The following is a 13,534-nucleotide window of genomic DNA, read 5'->3' on the forward strand; positions in this document are numbered from 1 at the left end:
CAGGTGCCGTGTCTGAGTAGCTGACTGACACAAAATGACCAGGGTACAAATGCTTGTTTCTACTGTGTTTCAACATTGCGAAATGAGAATCCAACTACATAAAAATATTACTCTTACAAAACCTCACATGACACTTCTCTCAGTTCATCTCTTTATCCAAGTATTTGAAATAAAAAGCAAATACTGTACCTCATATCCGGATTTAAATTATTTTCACCCGAACTATTATCTCAATTGGGCTTTCTACCCACCATCTAACTATCCATTCCTGACCAGCATCCTCTTGGGAACTTTCCTGATATTTCCACAGTATTGCCAGGTTCTATCCACCCAGCCTTCCAACGTCTCCCAAGAAGGCTGCATTAGTCCCTTCTTGCCACCCCCAAATTCCTCTGACTTTCTATCTCTTCAACCCATTGCTCATTACCTGGACCAATGGTCGCATAGTATGTTTTCGTTCTGTTCCATGTTCAGTTTTGGACAGTATCAACCATCAGGCTTAAGTTCCTGAACAGGAGAGTTGAGATTGGATGGTCATGGTGTTGTGAGGTCCTTGGTCCAGCACTTTAGGGAAGACATGATGGAGGCAAAGTGTTAGAGGAGGTCCGCTGTTATTCATGACTATTCTGGGACATCACTTTGGTGACAAAGGGTGGTCATGAAGAACGACCTCTTCCTCCCTTCTGTCATGCCACAACTAAGGAATTTGAATTCCCACTGTGAAAATGTAATATCAGACAGGGGAAGTGCAAATATCTCGGCATCTGATTTCATGGGAAGCTAGAGTTCTACTGCAACATAGACTAGGGAACTATAACAGAGAGAGTTCCTGGTGAAATGGGCTCCTCTCTCACAGCTTACTTGAATTCTTTTTTTAACAGCAATGGTCAGGGGGCAACTGGGTGGCTCAGTGGTTAAGGATCTGCCTTCAGTTCAGGCATGGTCCTTGGGGGCCTGGGATTGAGTTCCACATCAGGCTCCCCACAGGGATCCTGCTTTTCCCTCTACCTATGTCTGTCTCTCTCTCTCTGTGTCTCTCATGAATGAATAAATAAAACCTTAAAAAACATAACAGCAACAGTTAGACGTGGCCATCATCCCCTTAATAACTGCTTGACGTGTACACGAGTGCTTAGTGGGTACAGGACAATAGAACAAGCCCTAGTAATTAGTCCACTGGGGCTGCTATAACAAACTGCCACAATCCAGGCAGCTTAAACAACAAACATTTATTTTTCATCACTCTGGAGGCCGAGAAGTCCAAGATTGAGGTGCTGGCAGGTTTGTTGTCTGGTGAGGACCCACCTCCTGGCTCACAGATAGCTGTCTGGTCTCTATGTCCTCACATGGTGGAAGCAGTGAGGGAGCCCTCTGGGGTCTCTTTTATAAAGACACTGATCCCATTCATGAGGGCTCCACCCTCATGACCTGATCACCTTCCAAAGGCCCCAGCTCCTGATCCCATCGTATTGCGGGTTAGGATTTCAACATATGAATTTGGGAGGATGCAAACATTCAATCCATAGCATGGGACTAAAAAGAATCATGAGATGTGATTCCTATTCTGGGAGGGGTTTCAAATCATAAGCACACAATACACATTAGGACAGTATGATGTAGGGAATGCTCTGTGCCAGAGAGTCTGCTTATGCAAAGGAGGGTCTGACTCCTGAGAGCTGGAGTGGCTGGGGAGGCTCAGCATGGGAAGAGCTAACCTCCAAGTGATCTGAATGTCATTTAAATCGAGCACCCATAGTGAAAGGGAATAAAGGGGAAAGGAGAAAAAAAAATGAGTGGGAAATATCAGAAAGGGAGACAGAACATGAGAGACTCCTAACTCTGGGAAACGAACTAGGGGTCTTAGAAAGGGAGGTGGACGGGGGGTTGGGGGTGACTGGGTGACAGGCACTGAGGGGGGCAGTTGATGGGATGAGCACTGGGTGTTATTCTATATGTTGGCAAATTGAACACCAATAAAAAATAAATTTGTAAAATAAATAAATAAATAAATAAATAAATAAATAAATAAATAAATAAAAATAAATAAATAAATAAACCCCTTTTCTGATGACCTCACTCCAAACAGGTCTGTCTTTGACTCTGCAATCAGAGAACAGTGTGCTCAGAGCCCGTATCCATTTATATGGCAGATTATTGATTTCATTATGCATCTCGGAATTAAGAGTGTGATGCTCTTGCACTTTACTGGGACAACCTGTTGGAAATAGTGCCATGAAATTCCACCCTGTGCTTATTGTAGGGGTGCTGTTGAGGGGTCTATTCATTCCACTATCCAACGTCAATGCCTGCAGAAATTATCTGTCTGAGTCTCAGAAGGAGGTATGCTTGCCTTGAGGAATTAGTTTGGTTTCACCTAAAGGAGATTGTGAATCTGAAAGTAATTACAGTTGCTTTCAAGAGGCAATTAATGCAAACTGAGAGTGAGTTGTCATCCCACTCAAGATGTATGAATTTGAAGGTAATTAAAATGAAAACCTGGAGACAGATCTGTGGTCCACCCACAGCTACTGTATAGACTTTCCAGAAAACATTTTTCTGTTACTCTTGTCCCAACGTCCATTTAGCATCTCTTACTCATTCTTCTTTTATCTTGTTCTCATCTGCTGTTATCTTACTGTATTTTACGTAAACACCTTAATCCTTTTGGAACAAGGAAGACACAATTTTGTCTTTAAAAAAAAAAATCTGCCTTTTCTCTTCAGTTCTACAAGGACATGATGTTTTTAAATATGCAGATGATAAGTGAATGAATGTGTGCGTGAATGAATAAATGACAGAGACATGGAACCTTGGAGGGGATCTTATTTGTCAGGGGAAATAGGATTATTTCAGTTTTAGTTAAGTATCTGAATGGCACAGTAAATACAGAATCACCGCTCAAGGACATGTGACTGGTGGAAGAAATGAGTGTGTAATTAATTATATTATTACACATACATCATAGTACATACTTGTTGGGATTATGGCATTTAGGGAGAATAGTAAGACAGGCAGCATCATGCAGTACCTTATACTGGGTAACATGATGGACTTTTTTTTTTTTAAGATTTTATATATTTATTCATGAGAGACACAGAGAGAGGTAGAGACATAGGCAGAGGGAGAAGCAGGCTCCCTGTGGGACTCAATCCCAGGACCCCGGGATCATGCCCTGAGCCAAAGGCAGATGCTCAACCACTGAACCACCCAGGCATCCCAGCACCATGGACTTTGAAGCCAGCCTGTGTGGATTTGAATCCCGTCTTCTCCATTACCGGCTATGAGATACTGACCAAGTTACTTGATCTTTCTGTACTTGAGCTTCATCATCTGAAAATGGGGAAAATAAGTATGCCTACCTCATTAGATTGTTTTGAGATTTAAATAAGTTAATACATTGAAAGCACTTAGAAAAGTGGCTCCTGGCACACAGCAAGCATGATAGAGGTAGACTATTGTTATTATAGCAGGAGTACTACCACTGCTATGAGTATTATTACTCCTGTTTTTTCCTGGTTTTCTTTGTGGTCAGTTAAGCTTGATAGTGGAAACTGAGTGTCAGAAAAACTTGGGTTTAGTCCTAGCTCACCCATTAACACTCTGTAATCTTGGGAAAAATCACTGTCTGAATCTTAGTACACTCATTTGTAAAGTGAGCAGGTTGGACCAGGTCAGCATTTCCCAGACTTTTTGACCACAGCCTACATTAATAAACGTATTTAAATCACAACTAGTTCCCACATCCACCCATAACCGAACTAATCCTAAATGTGTAATGGATGCCAATGGTTTTCTACCCTATTCTATACAGCTCATTAAAAAAAATATATCCACAATCCATACATTGGTGTCATGATCCATGAATGGGCTATGAACCATAATCTGAAAAACAATGGGCTCCATGTGTCTTTTAAACACTCTAAGTGAATAGCTATAGGATATCGGCTTTGAGGGGAAACTTCTGGGTTCACATCTGGGCTGTGCCACTGACTTGTTCTATAATCTTGGGGCAAAAAATTTAACTTCTCAAATCCTCCGTTTTCTCATCTGTCAAATGGGATGACAATGGTACCTACCCCATAGGGTTGTTGTAAGGATTAATGTATACATGAAAACTCAGTGGTTGGCATGTAAAAACTACATGCCAAGTAGTTTAGATGCTAAGTCTTGTTTAGACTGAGCACCCAGTGGTTTTTGTTTATAAACAAAGAACTTGGTGTGCTTGTTGTGGTGGGAGGGTATGCACCCATAGCCCACACGTTTCTAATAAACCCACAGGGGAAGCCTTGGAGACTTTGTTTGAGGGATCCTGGAGTTGCCGTGACAGAGCAGGGCTCAGTGTGCCAAAAAACAGGATAGGGTTTCTAGCACTGTATCTCCTTAGGGGAGAGCAAGCCAGCTCCATGGTGCCGTTCCCACCCACAACACTTGGGAGCTTAGCCTTGGATGGAGTCTCAGAGGACATCTTGTACAAACTTCCTCCCTCCCAGGCAAGAACCTCCCTCCTGATTTCCCAGACAGATGAGATATTGCACTTCTACTGAAGAACAGCCACAAGTGACAGCAACTCTTGCCCAATCCTCCTTGACTATCTCATGCATGCTGTTCCTAGCTCCTCTTGTAGGAACAGCTCATAACAAGGCTTTCTCCTTATTCTTGTGATCATTCTTCAGCAGGGTGAAAATAGGCTAAGCAATCCTCATTCTTTCAAATAGGCCCTTTAGATCTTGATTAGGAGACCTGTGTCTGCGTGTGTGCGTGCCTATGTGTGCACGCACGTGCCTGCCTTCACACTTGCCAGGTGATGTTGAAATCATCAGTTTATGTGCCTGCACCCCTTTATAGTCCAAAACAGAGCTCCTTCATGATAAGGTACTGTGTTGTGTTTGTCTTTGTGCTCTTGGCACTGGAATGATGCTTTATAGACAATAGATGCTTAGTTAATGTTTGGCCTCAACGTAATGGCCATCCCCACACAACAAACACCAGGTTTTCGTGGAAAACAAAATTAGACACAGCACTGTTGGTGTGGTCTGGCCAGGGCAGGGTGTGCTGGGCTGTGGCTAACTTTGATCTGGACACTGCACGTATGCTGACGTAGCCCACACTTGCACGAGCCTTGCTCATTGTGACTCATAGTAATACATGATAGCACATCCAAATGATGGGATATTGTGAAGCCATTAATTATCATGTCCGTTTGCCAACCCCAGATTTCTTTCAAAGGAGATATTGCCTAGTGGGGGCTCCTGAATCCCCTGTAGTCAGTACAACTGGATTTTGTTAATTTTGTTGTTGCCTCAACTTAAATGCAGATCTTGCTAGTAATCCCAATGAAATGTCATCACACTGGTTTCTGCCAACTATTGCAGCCCGTTGGATCAGTTTGAATCTGGATTTGGACATCTGTCATTTAGCTTTCCCTTTCAGGCTTGTGTCATCGGTCACATCTAAGCCAGTATCCCAATGCAGTCTCCATTCCCTAGCCTGCCGCCACGTGTACAGTTCCCAGGAGGATATGACCAAGGGCACACCAGCCTGTGTACACACTTTATTGTCCTGTGAGGTGGGATCACTTCAAAGACCCCCCCACCAGCCTCTTTCCTGAAACCTAGACCCCCCCTACCTGAGACACTCCCTTGCCCCCTGCATCCCACCTTGTGTGAGCCTTCCCAAGCTATCAGACCTTCCCCAGCAGAAGGCACCCCAGACTCTCCTTAGCTCTAGGTGAGCGGGAGGGAAAGAGAGAATTTTGACATCCTGACTTCTCCACAAAAGATTCCATGACCCAGGGGGAAGGACCTGTCATATCTCTCTTCCTTACATGGATGCCTCCTATAGGTGGCATCTCACCCTAAGGTGAGAGAAGTGGGCATGAAGGAAAGCCAGCCACCTGCAAATTTGACATTATGCTCTCTGGGTCTTTAGTCAAACTGTTACAAAATTAGATAGGACAGAGGACCTATCGCAGCTACATTTCCCTGGAATCCTTCCTGTAGGCAAAGGCCTAAATCTGGCCATTGCCTATATTTGCCAACGAAGGTTTATGGGCACACAGCTGTGCTCATTCTTTTATGTGTTGTCTATGGCTGCTTTCACGCTGCAGTGGCAAAGTGGAGTAGTTTTAACAGAGATCGAATGGCCTAATGAGCCAAAAATAGTTACTCCCTGGCCCTTTACAGAAAAAGTTTGCCGACTCCCCTTTAGACTTATACTGACCACTAAGTAGCCCTTTAATCTTTCGCCTGTGGATTGTGCTCTATGGCTTTCAAGGAATTTTTGCAAATGATATGTCATCTAAATCTCCTAACAATCGAAGGAATCCAGAAAGGAGTTCATAATGTAATACTGAAGAAACAGGCTCAGAGAAGTTGTGCATGCTGCTGGCTCATGGTCCCCCAGCAGGGGATTGGAGCCTGGACCACAGATGACAGGATTGTGTGAAGTCAGCACTCCTCTCACCCTCTCACCCTGCTGGAGGCATTATCTATGGCCCAGTGGCAAAGCCTCTGGGCACTGGAGTCAGCCTGCCAGGTTATAAATCTTGACTTTCTTACCTAATGTGTGCCCTTGGGCAAGTTATTCAAGCTACCTGAGCCTTAGAGTCCTCATCTGTAAAGCAGAAAGGCTAACACTCCCCACTTCTAAGTATCGTGATGAGGCTGAAATGAGTTCATCCATGGAAACTACCTACAGTAGTCCATGGCATGTAGTATTCCTCCTACAGTGGTTGTTAGGTGATTATAATCGAGTATAACTCCCTCCAACTGTACCATAATCCAGCCCTCCTTTCCCCATGCTATACAGAAAACATCAAGAGACACTTGTCAATGGCTTTGATTTCTGTCCAAGGAGCCAAGATTGGAGGAAATTTTAGAGGCACCGTGAATGCAGCACCCAGATTTTGTTAAGAAAATGAGCTTTCATATTTAAGCAAAAATAGATGGGAATGGGCTTGAGTTAGTCTTTTTGATTCCTTCTGCAGCTCACATTTCCTTCTTCATGGCTCAACTTGTGTATTTTCCAAACCTACCTTTCGGTCTGCCTTGTAGTTCTAGCTTCTGCTTGCACGTGCCAGAGCTATCAAGTAAATTTTGTCACTAACTGATGGCCTTGAGTTTGGGCTGGGATTGAAGCTGAGCAAGTAACAAGCTTTTGTTCCCTGCCCTATTGGAGAGAAGCTATAAACTCATAGAATTTTTGTGAGGATTGGTAGGCATTGAGCCCTCTTGCATCAAATCCAAAACAGCAAGCATTTGTTGAGTGCCAACAATGTGCCTGGCACTGAGGTACTGAGGTACAGGGAAATATGAAGAGAAATAAAGAAAGGCCCCTAACATAAAGATCTTACCAACCAAAAAAAAAAAAAAAAAAAAGATCTTACCAACCGGAAGAGCAGATATGAAAAAAATCAAAACAAAGCAACCCTATAAAATGTGGTACAGTTCAAAAAAGTCAGGTGTTTTAGAATCAGGCAAACCTGAATTCAGATATCAGTTAGATCACTTATGAGTTGTGCTCTGGGGAAATTATTTAATCCTCATTAAAAAAAAAAAAAAACATTAAAATGGGAATAACGATGATCACTTACTGGTATTGTGACCAAGGTAACACATAAAGTGCCTTGTACAATGCCTGGCTTACACCAGGGAGTCAATAAATGTTTCTCTGTAAATCTCAAAAAAAGAGGTACTGACATATTCTGAGAAGTTCGGATTTAATTCAGGGAAGCAATCCATTGGTCTCCTATGCCACTCTGCTCCCACCTGCTTCACCTCTAAATCTTGGAGTAACTAGGAGTTCAGTCCTTGGCTTTCTTTCCTTCTTTAACTGAGCTCTCTTGCTGGTGCCTTTCATTAAATTCCATCATATTTCATTTCTGTCTTCACCACTAACTTTTGCCCCGAATCCCAGACTAATATATTCAACTATTACTTGTACCATTCCCACCTGATGATTTAATAAACGTCTCAAACTCAACATGTGAACAGAACTCTTGATTTGCCCTCCCCAAATTGTTTCTCCCCAATTCTCCTCCATCTCTGTAAATGACACCATGATCTATCTGGTTGTCTTAACCAAAAACAAGGGAATCCTTCTAGATTTCTCTCACCTGCCTCCCATGTTCACCTCATCAGCACACCCTGATGGACCCCATCATCTCTCACCTGGACTGCTCCGATTACCTCCCAATTGTGGAGAGTTACCAAATAAAAATACAGGATGCCCTGATAAATTCAAATTTCAGATGAATGGTGAATGATTTTACAGGCCCAGGAGGAAGGATAACAAAGCAGAGAGTTTCGCCAGTCTCAAGTCTGTGGGGGACAACGGTGGTGGTCATGGTGGGTGGTCGTGGGTGGTGACCCTCCCTGTATCTCTCTTGTTTGAGGTAACCCATTGCTATGGCCTCCAGGTAGATGGTGTGTTTGGTCTTGTTGGAATAATGTCCAGCTTCAAACCATGCCCTCCATTTCTGAGAAGTCCCTCAGAGATGGGAAGCCTGCCTTCTTGGCCCCAACTGCCCTTCCAGCTGGCAGTGCCATGTGGCCTGATGGCTACCAGGAATCCCTGGGCTCCTGTCCTACTCTGTGCAACTTTGTGAGAGCCCCACCTTCCCTGTGATCCTTTTTAGAGCAATCCAGGGGATACAGGGAGCTGGGGTGGGTTCTACAGCCCCTTCCTGTAGTCTCATCCCATAGCCTCCCTATCTCAGGGAAGTCCCAGAAAATAGGCAGGCAGGCCCGGGCTCTGCTCCAGGTCAGAGGGCATAGGTGGTCTCACCCAATGGTCTCTCACCATGCTTCTCTCTAACGAGAGCACTGTCTGAGCTCAGCTGGAGCCAGTTCCCATTTCCCTAGAGATCCCTATCTCTAAGAGGGGCTCTGGAGCCCCACACCCTAGCACCTAGCACCTGCATGAACATGGGGATGGCAGTGAAGAAGGTGTCCAAAGTGACTCCTAGGGAATGGTGCCGGTTCCCAGGATGGGAAATAGGGGATTTATCAGAGCCCTAGCCACCCTGAGTCACCCTGGGAGAGGTTTCTTCTGCTCACTGCTTTGTTTCTCCTTCTTGCTATTGTCAACAATGACGGGATCCGGCCAGTTGTCCTCTGTGAAACATTTCAGCATATTATCTGCCAGAGTTTTGGAAAAACTGCATCTTTCTGGGAGAAGTCTGAGGAAAGGCATCTCTTATTTACCCATTAACACTTGTCCTCTGATCATTAGCTGGGGCCATTGAGCATGAATAAACAAGGAGATTGCCTTAAGGAAGTCAATATCCTTTCAGGATCTATAAAAGCAGTTTATATCCTTTGGCTCAGAAATCCTACTCCATTGGCCTTAAGGAAATGATTACAATGAAGGAAAATGACATGTATATAAAACTCTCTGCAACATTATTCCGGATCACTCAAAACTGGGAAAAACCCAAATGTCCAACCTTAGCGGGTTAAGTTATGACAAAACAACACGAAGGAATATTATATAGCCATTCCAAATGCTAGCTAATAAGCAGCATGGGAGAGTGTGTATGAAATGTTCAGGGGAAAAGAAACTGCCCTATTGCCTGTGTGCCCTCCGAGTGCAATGTGCAAGCAGACATGCATCCAGAAGGAGGGAGAGGAGACTGGGAAGAATGGAAACCACTGTGCTGGAGTGAGAGGCTTATTGGTACACATTCTTCTCTTTCAATTTCCTCTAATGTTGGTGTTTTAATAAAGCCACCCTTTTAAAAAGCCACAGGAATCCTTCTATAACCCTGAGAACATGGCACCTAGCATAGTTTTGCCTGTCCTGGAGCTACCCTCAGGTGGGGCCAGCAGGTCTTTCCTGATTTTGTGCATGTGCTGCCCCAACTTGGGTTTGGAGGGCTGCCAGCAGAGGCTCCCTGGAGTCCCTGACAAGAGGACACTCCAGCTGCAGATGGAGAAGCTGGGTGAGTGCCCCAGGGGCACGCAGGAAGGGAGAGGCCGAATGACAAAGGAAACCAGAGCTGGGAAGGATTAGTCCTGGCCTCAACTTTGTAAATGAGACCAAGGCTGGGGTGGGGAAGTGTCCTGCTCAGCTTTGCCCTAGCCTCAGTGGCTGATGGGAACTTGCCTCTGAGGCCTCAGAGGCCCCCAGATTCCTGATCCTCTGGGAGGCTCTGCCTTCCGGGGCACCCTCTTCAGGGGTCCCAGTTGTCACCTACCCCAAGACATAGGCTTTCTGGAGCTTCCCCTGGTTCTTGAAGCTCACTGTTGGGCTAAAAGATTATTTCTTCTAATAACTTCTAACCTTTCTTGGGGGTAAAGTCATTATTCTGGGGTAACAGAAATAAAGTCAAATGCTCCAAGTTTTTCTTTAAACTGGTTTTCTTCTTTCTTCCTTCCTTTTTTCTTTCCCCCCAGCTTTATTGAGGTATAATTGACCAATAAAAAGTATATATACTTCAGGCGTACCATGTGATGTCTTGCTTACATATGCATTATGAAATGATCACCACAAACAAGCTAATCAACATAACCATCACCCTGCCTAATTAGGATTTTTGTGCATGCGGTGAGAAAGCTTCAGATCTACTGCCTTAGTAAACTTCAAGTATACGCTACGTCGTGTTAACTATAGTCACCAGGCCGTATATTAGCTCTCCAGAACTTATTTATCTTGTATAACCCCACTTTTGTACCCTTTGGCCAACATCTCCCCGTGCCCCCAACTCCTACTCCTTGGGAACCATCACTCTGCTCTGTTTTTATGAGTTTGAGTTTTTTAGCTTCCACATATAAGTGAGATCATACAGTATGTCTTCCTGTGTCTGACTTCATTCACTCAGCATCATGTCCTCCAGGTTCATCCATGTTGTGGCACATGGCAAGATCTCCTTTTTTATGATTGTACAATATTCCACTGAATATCTGTGCCACATCTTCTTTATCCAGATACGGGTTAGGCTATTTCCATGTCTTGGCTATTGTCAATAATACTCCAATGAGCATGGGGCTGCAAATACCTATCTCTTCAAGTTCTTGACTTTATTTCCTCTGGGTGTTTGCCCAGAAGTGGGATTGTTGACCTAAAAGATAGTTCTATTTTTAAATTTTTCTGAGGAACCTCCCTAAGTTGTTTTCTTTCTCTCTTTCTTTCTTTCTTTCTTTCTTTCTTTCTTTCTTTCTTTCTTTCTTTCTTTCTTCCTTCCTTCCTTCCTTCCTTCCTTCCTTCCTTCCTTCCTTCCTTCCTTTCTTTTTTTATCTTTTTTTAAGATTTTATTTATTCATGATAGAGAGAGAGAGAGGCAGAGACACAGGTAGAGGGAGAAGCAGGCTCCATGCCAGGAGCCTGAGTGGGACTCGATCCCAGGACTCCAGGACCACGACCCGGGCCAGAGGCAGGTGCTAAACCGCTGAGCCACCCAGGGATCCCCCTAAGTTATTTTCCATAGCAGCTGCACCAGTTTGCATTCCCATCAGGGTAAAGTGTTTCTCTCTGACTACCCACCCTCCCCTGACTCATGCCCCCCTCCTTCCTTGTTAGGAACACAGCTCAGGGCTGTGACCCATAACCCCTAACATGTACCTGCTTTCAGCTTCTGCCATCTCGAGTGTGTTCTGAGGACTTTGAGTCCCTAAATTCTTTCCATACAGGCAACTGCCTTCTCAGGAGCTCTCTGTGAAGTACTCCTGGGCACCTTCGATTCAACACGTTCAAACCCAAACTGAAGTCCACTTTATGTCTATATTATCCTTTCTTTAAATTCCTGTTGTTGGATGCTCAAGATTCAAACTCGGCGTAAGGGCTGGGACACAACGGTTGGTTGATGAAGATACTGTTCTGTGGCTGGCCAAGTCCAGGAGGGTGCAGGGTTGCTCTTTTGAGCTCAGGCCCCGGTGGCCCCCTGGGTCTCCACTGTGTGGAAAGATGAAAGGTCTCCTGCATCATGTCACCCACACCCCTTCACTTTGGACTTTGGGGCCACTTGAAGGGTCTCTTTCCTGACCCTTGTGGGAGCTTCTGTGTTGCTTTGACTATCTGGCTCCATGGGACCTTCTCCCTAGATCTTTTATATCCCTCCTTTTGGCAGCCCACTCCACCATCCCACCCTCTCTTATTACTGCTTCCTCATAGCCGTTGGTCCTGATACCTTTGGGCCATCTGGTTTCCCTCCAGATTAGGCTGCTGAAAGAGGGGACAAGATCGTATTAGTTTTCTTGAGTTACTATAACAAAATCTCACAAACCAGACAGCCTAAAAAACAGAAACTTATTCTCTCACAGTCAGGAGGCTGGAAGTCTGAGATCAGGATGGTGGCAGGTTTGCTTTCCCGAGGCCTCTCTCACTGGCTTACAGACAACTACCTCCTTACTAAATCCTCACATGATCTTTTCTCTGCGCATGCATCCCTGGTATCTCTCTTTCTCTTTTCCTATAAGGTCACAGTCCTGTTGGATTAGGACACCACCTTTATGACCTCATTTAACTTCAATTATTTCCACAAAAGCCCTATACAGTCACAGTGGGAATTAGGAGATACACAATTCAGTCCATAACAAGGACGAAAAAAAAATCCCCCACTAGTTTTATTCAAGGGGTCAGATATCTATGTGCATCAGACCGTATTCTGGAAAAATGGGCACCGGCCTGAGGGCTCAAGGGTCAGCTTTGTTTTGCTGGGTCTGCAGCCCATGCCCTTAGGTGGTGGCAGCAAAGGCAGAAAGAGTCACTGTTCACTACTTTTCCAACGAGTTAGCTTGTACAAACTGATATCCTAGACCCTCATATTTAAACTTGGGTTGGTCAGAAAATGACTGTCCACATGTATTAATTTCCTAGGGCTCTCATAACAAAGTACCTCAAACTGAGTGGCTTAGAACAAAAGAGATTTATTTCTCACGGTTCTGGAGACAAGAAGTCCCAAATCAAGATGTAAGTAGCTGTATTTCCTCTGGACACTCTAGGGGAGAAAACTTCTTTATCTCTTCTAGCTTCTGATGGTTGTCAGCAACCTTAGTCCTTCTTGGCCTCTAAGATACATCTTTATAATTTGTGTCTCTGTCCTCACATGGCTTTCTCCCTGTGGGTCTGTGTCTCTACATCCAAATTCCCTTCTTCTTGTAAGGATGCCAGTCATATTAGACTTAGGGTTTACCCTAATCCAGTATGACCTTAATTGGATTACCTTTGCAGAGGCCCTCTTTCCAAAGGCCACACCAACAGGTTCTAGGTGGACATGAATTTGGGGTGGGGGGAAATATTCAGTCCAGTCCACCAGGGAATGAAAGGGCACTTGAAAGTACTTTCACTGGGGAAGTACACGTTTCCTCCTGGTGAAAGCTTTGAAAGAAGAAAGCATTTAGGGCTTCCCCTCCTCCTGCAGAATCTCAAGGAACCATCCTGTTTTGTATTCTTTCATGATGTGGTCAGTCAGCACAGAGGAGGCAGAAGAAAAGCTCAGGAAATAAAGTTTACTGTACTCACCAGTCTTAGAGACACAGTGCAGGGCCACTCGGAGAAGCAGCAGGGGGTCAGGATTTGGAAGACAGGAGCCAGAGAA

At 44.5% G+C, this 13,534-nt stretch overlaps 1 protein-coding gene and 1 long non-coding RNA gene across 6 annotated transcripts in view; one reads left to right on the plus strand and one right to left on the minus strand.

The window, feature by feature from the left end:
- SCARA5 (scavenger receptor class A member 5) overlaps positions 1-13,534 on the plus strand; it is a 122,454-nt gene that overhangs the window by 32,675 nt on the left and 76,245 nt on the right. The gene's annotated exons all lie outside the window — the stretch shown is intronic.
- Positions 433-12,395, minus strand: LOC140615962 (uncharacterized). Of its 3 annotated transcripts, none has more exons than XR_012016482.1 (3): positions 12,256-12,395; positions 11,560-12,159; positions 433-564 (listed from the first exon to the last, which is right to left on the minus strand). It is a non-coding gene; the product is annotated as an uncharacterized lncRNA (long non-coding RNA). The 3 variants fall into 3 exon arrangements; XR_012016481.1 differs by lacking the exon at positions 433-564 and adding an exon at positions 3,093-3,330; XR_012016483.1 differs by lacking the exon at positions 433-564 and adding an exon at positions 10,510-11,059.

This window comes from Canis lupus, chromosome 24 (assembly GCF_048164855.1).
Source record: "Canis lupus baileyi chromosome 24, mCanLup2.hap1, whole genome shotgun sequence".
In the NCBI taxonomy this organism is placed as follows: Eukaryota; Metazoa; Chordata; class Mammalia; order Carnivora; family Canidae; genus Canis; species Canis lupus.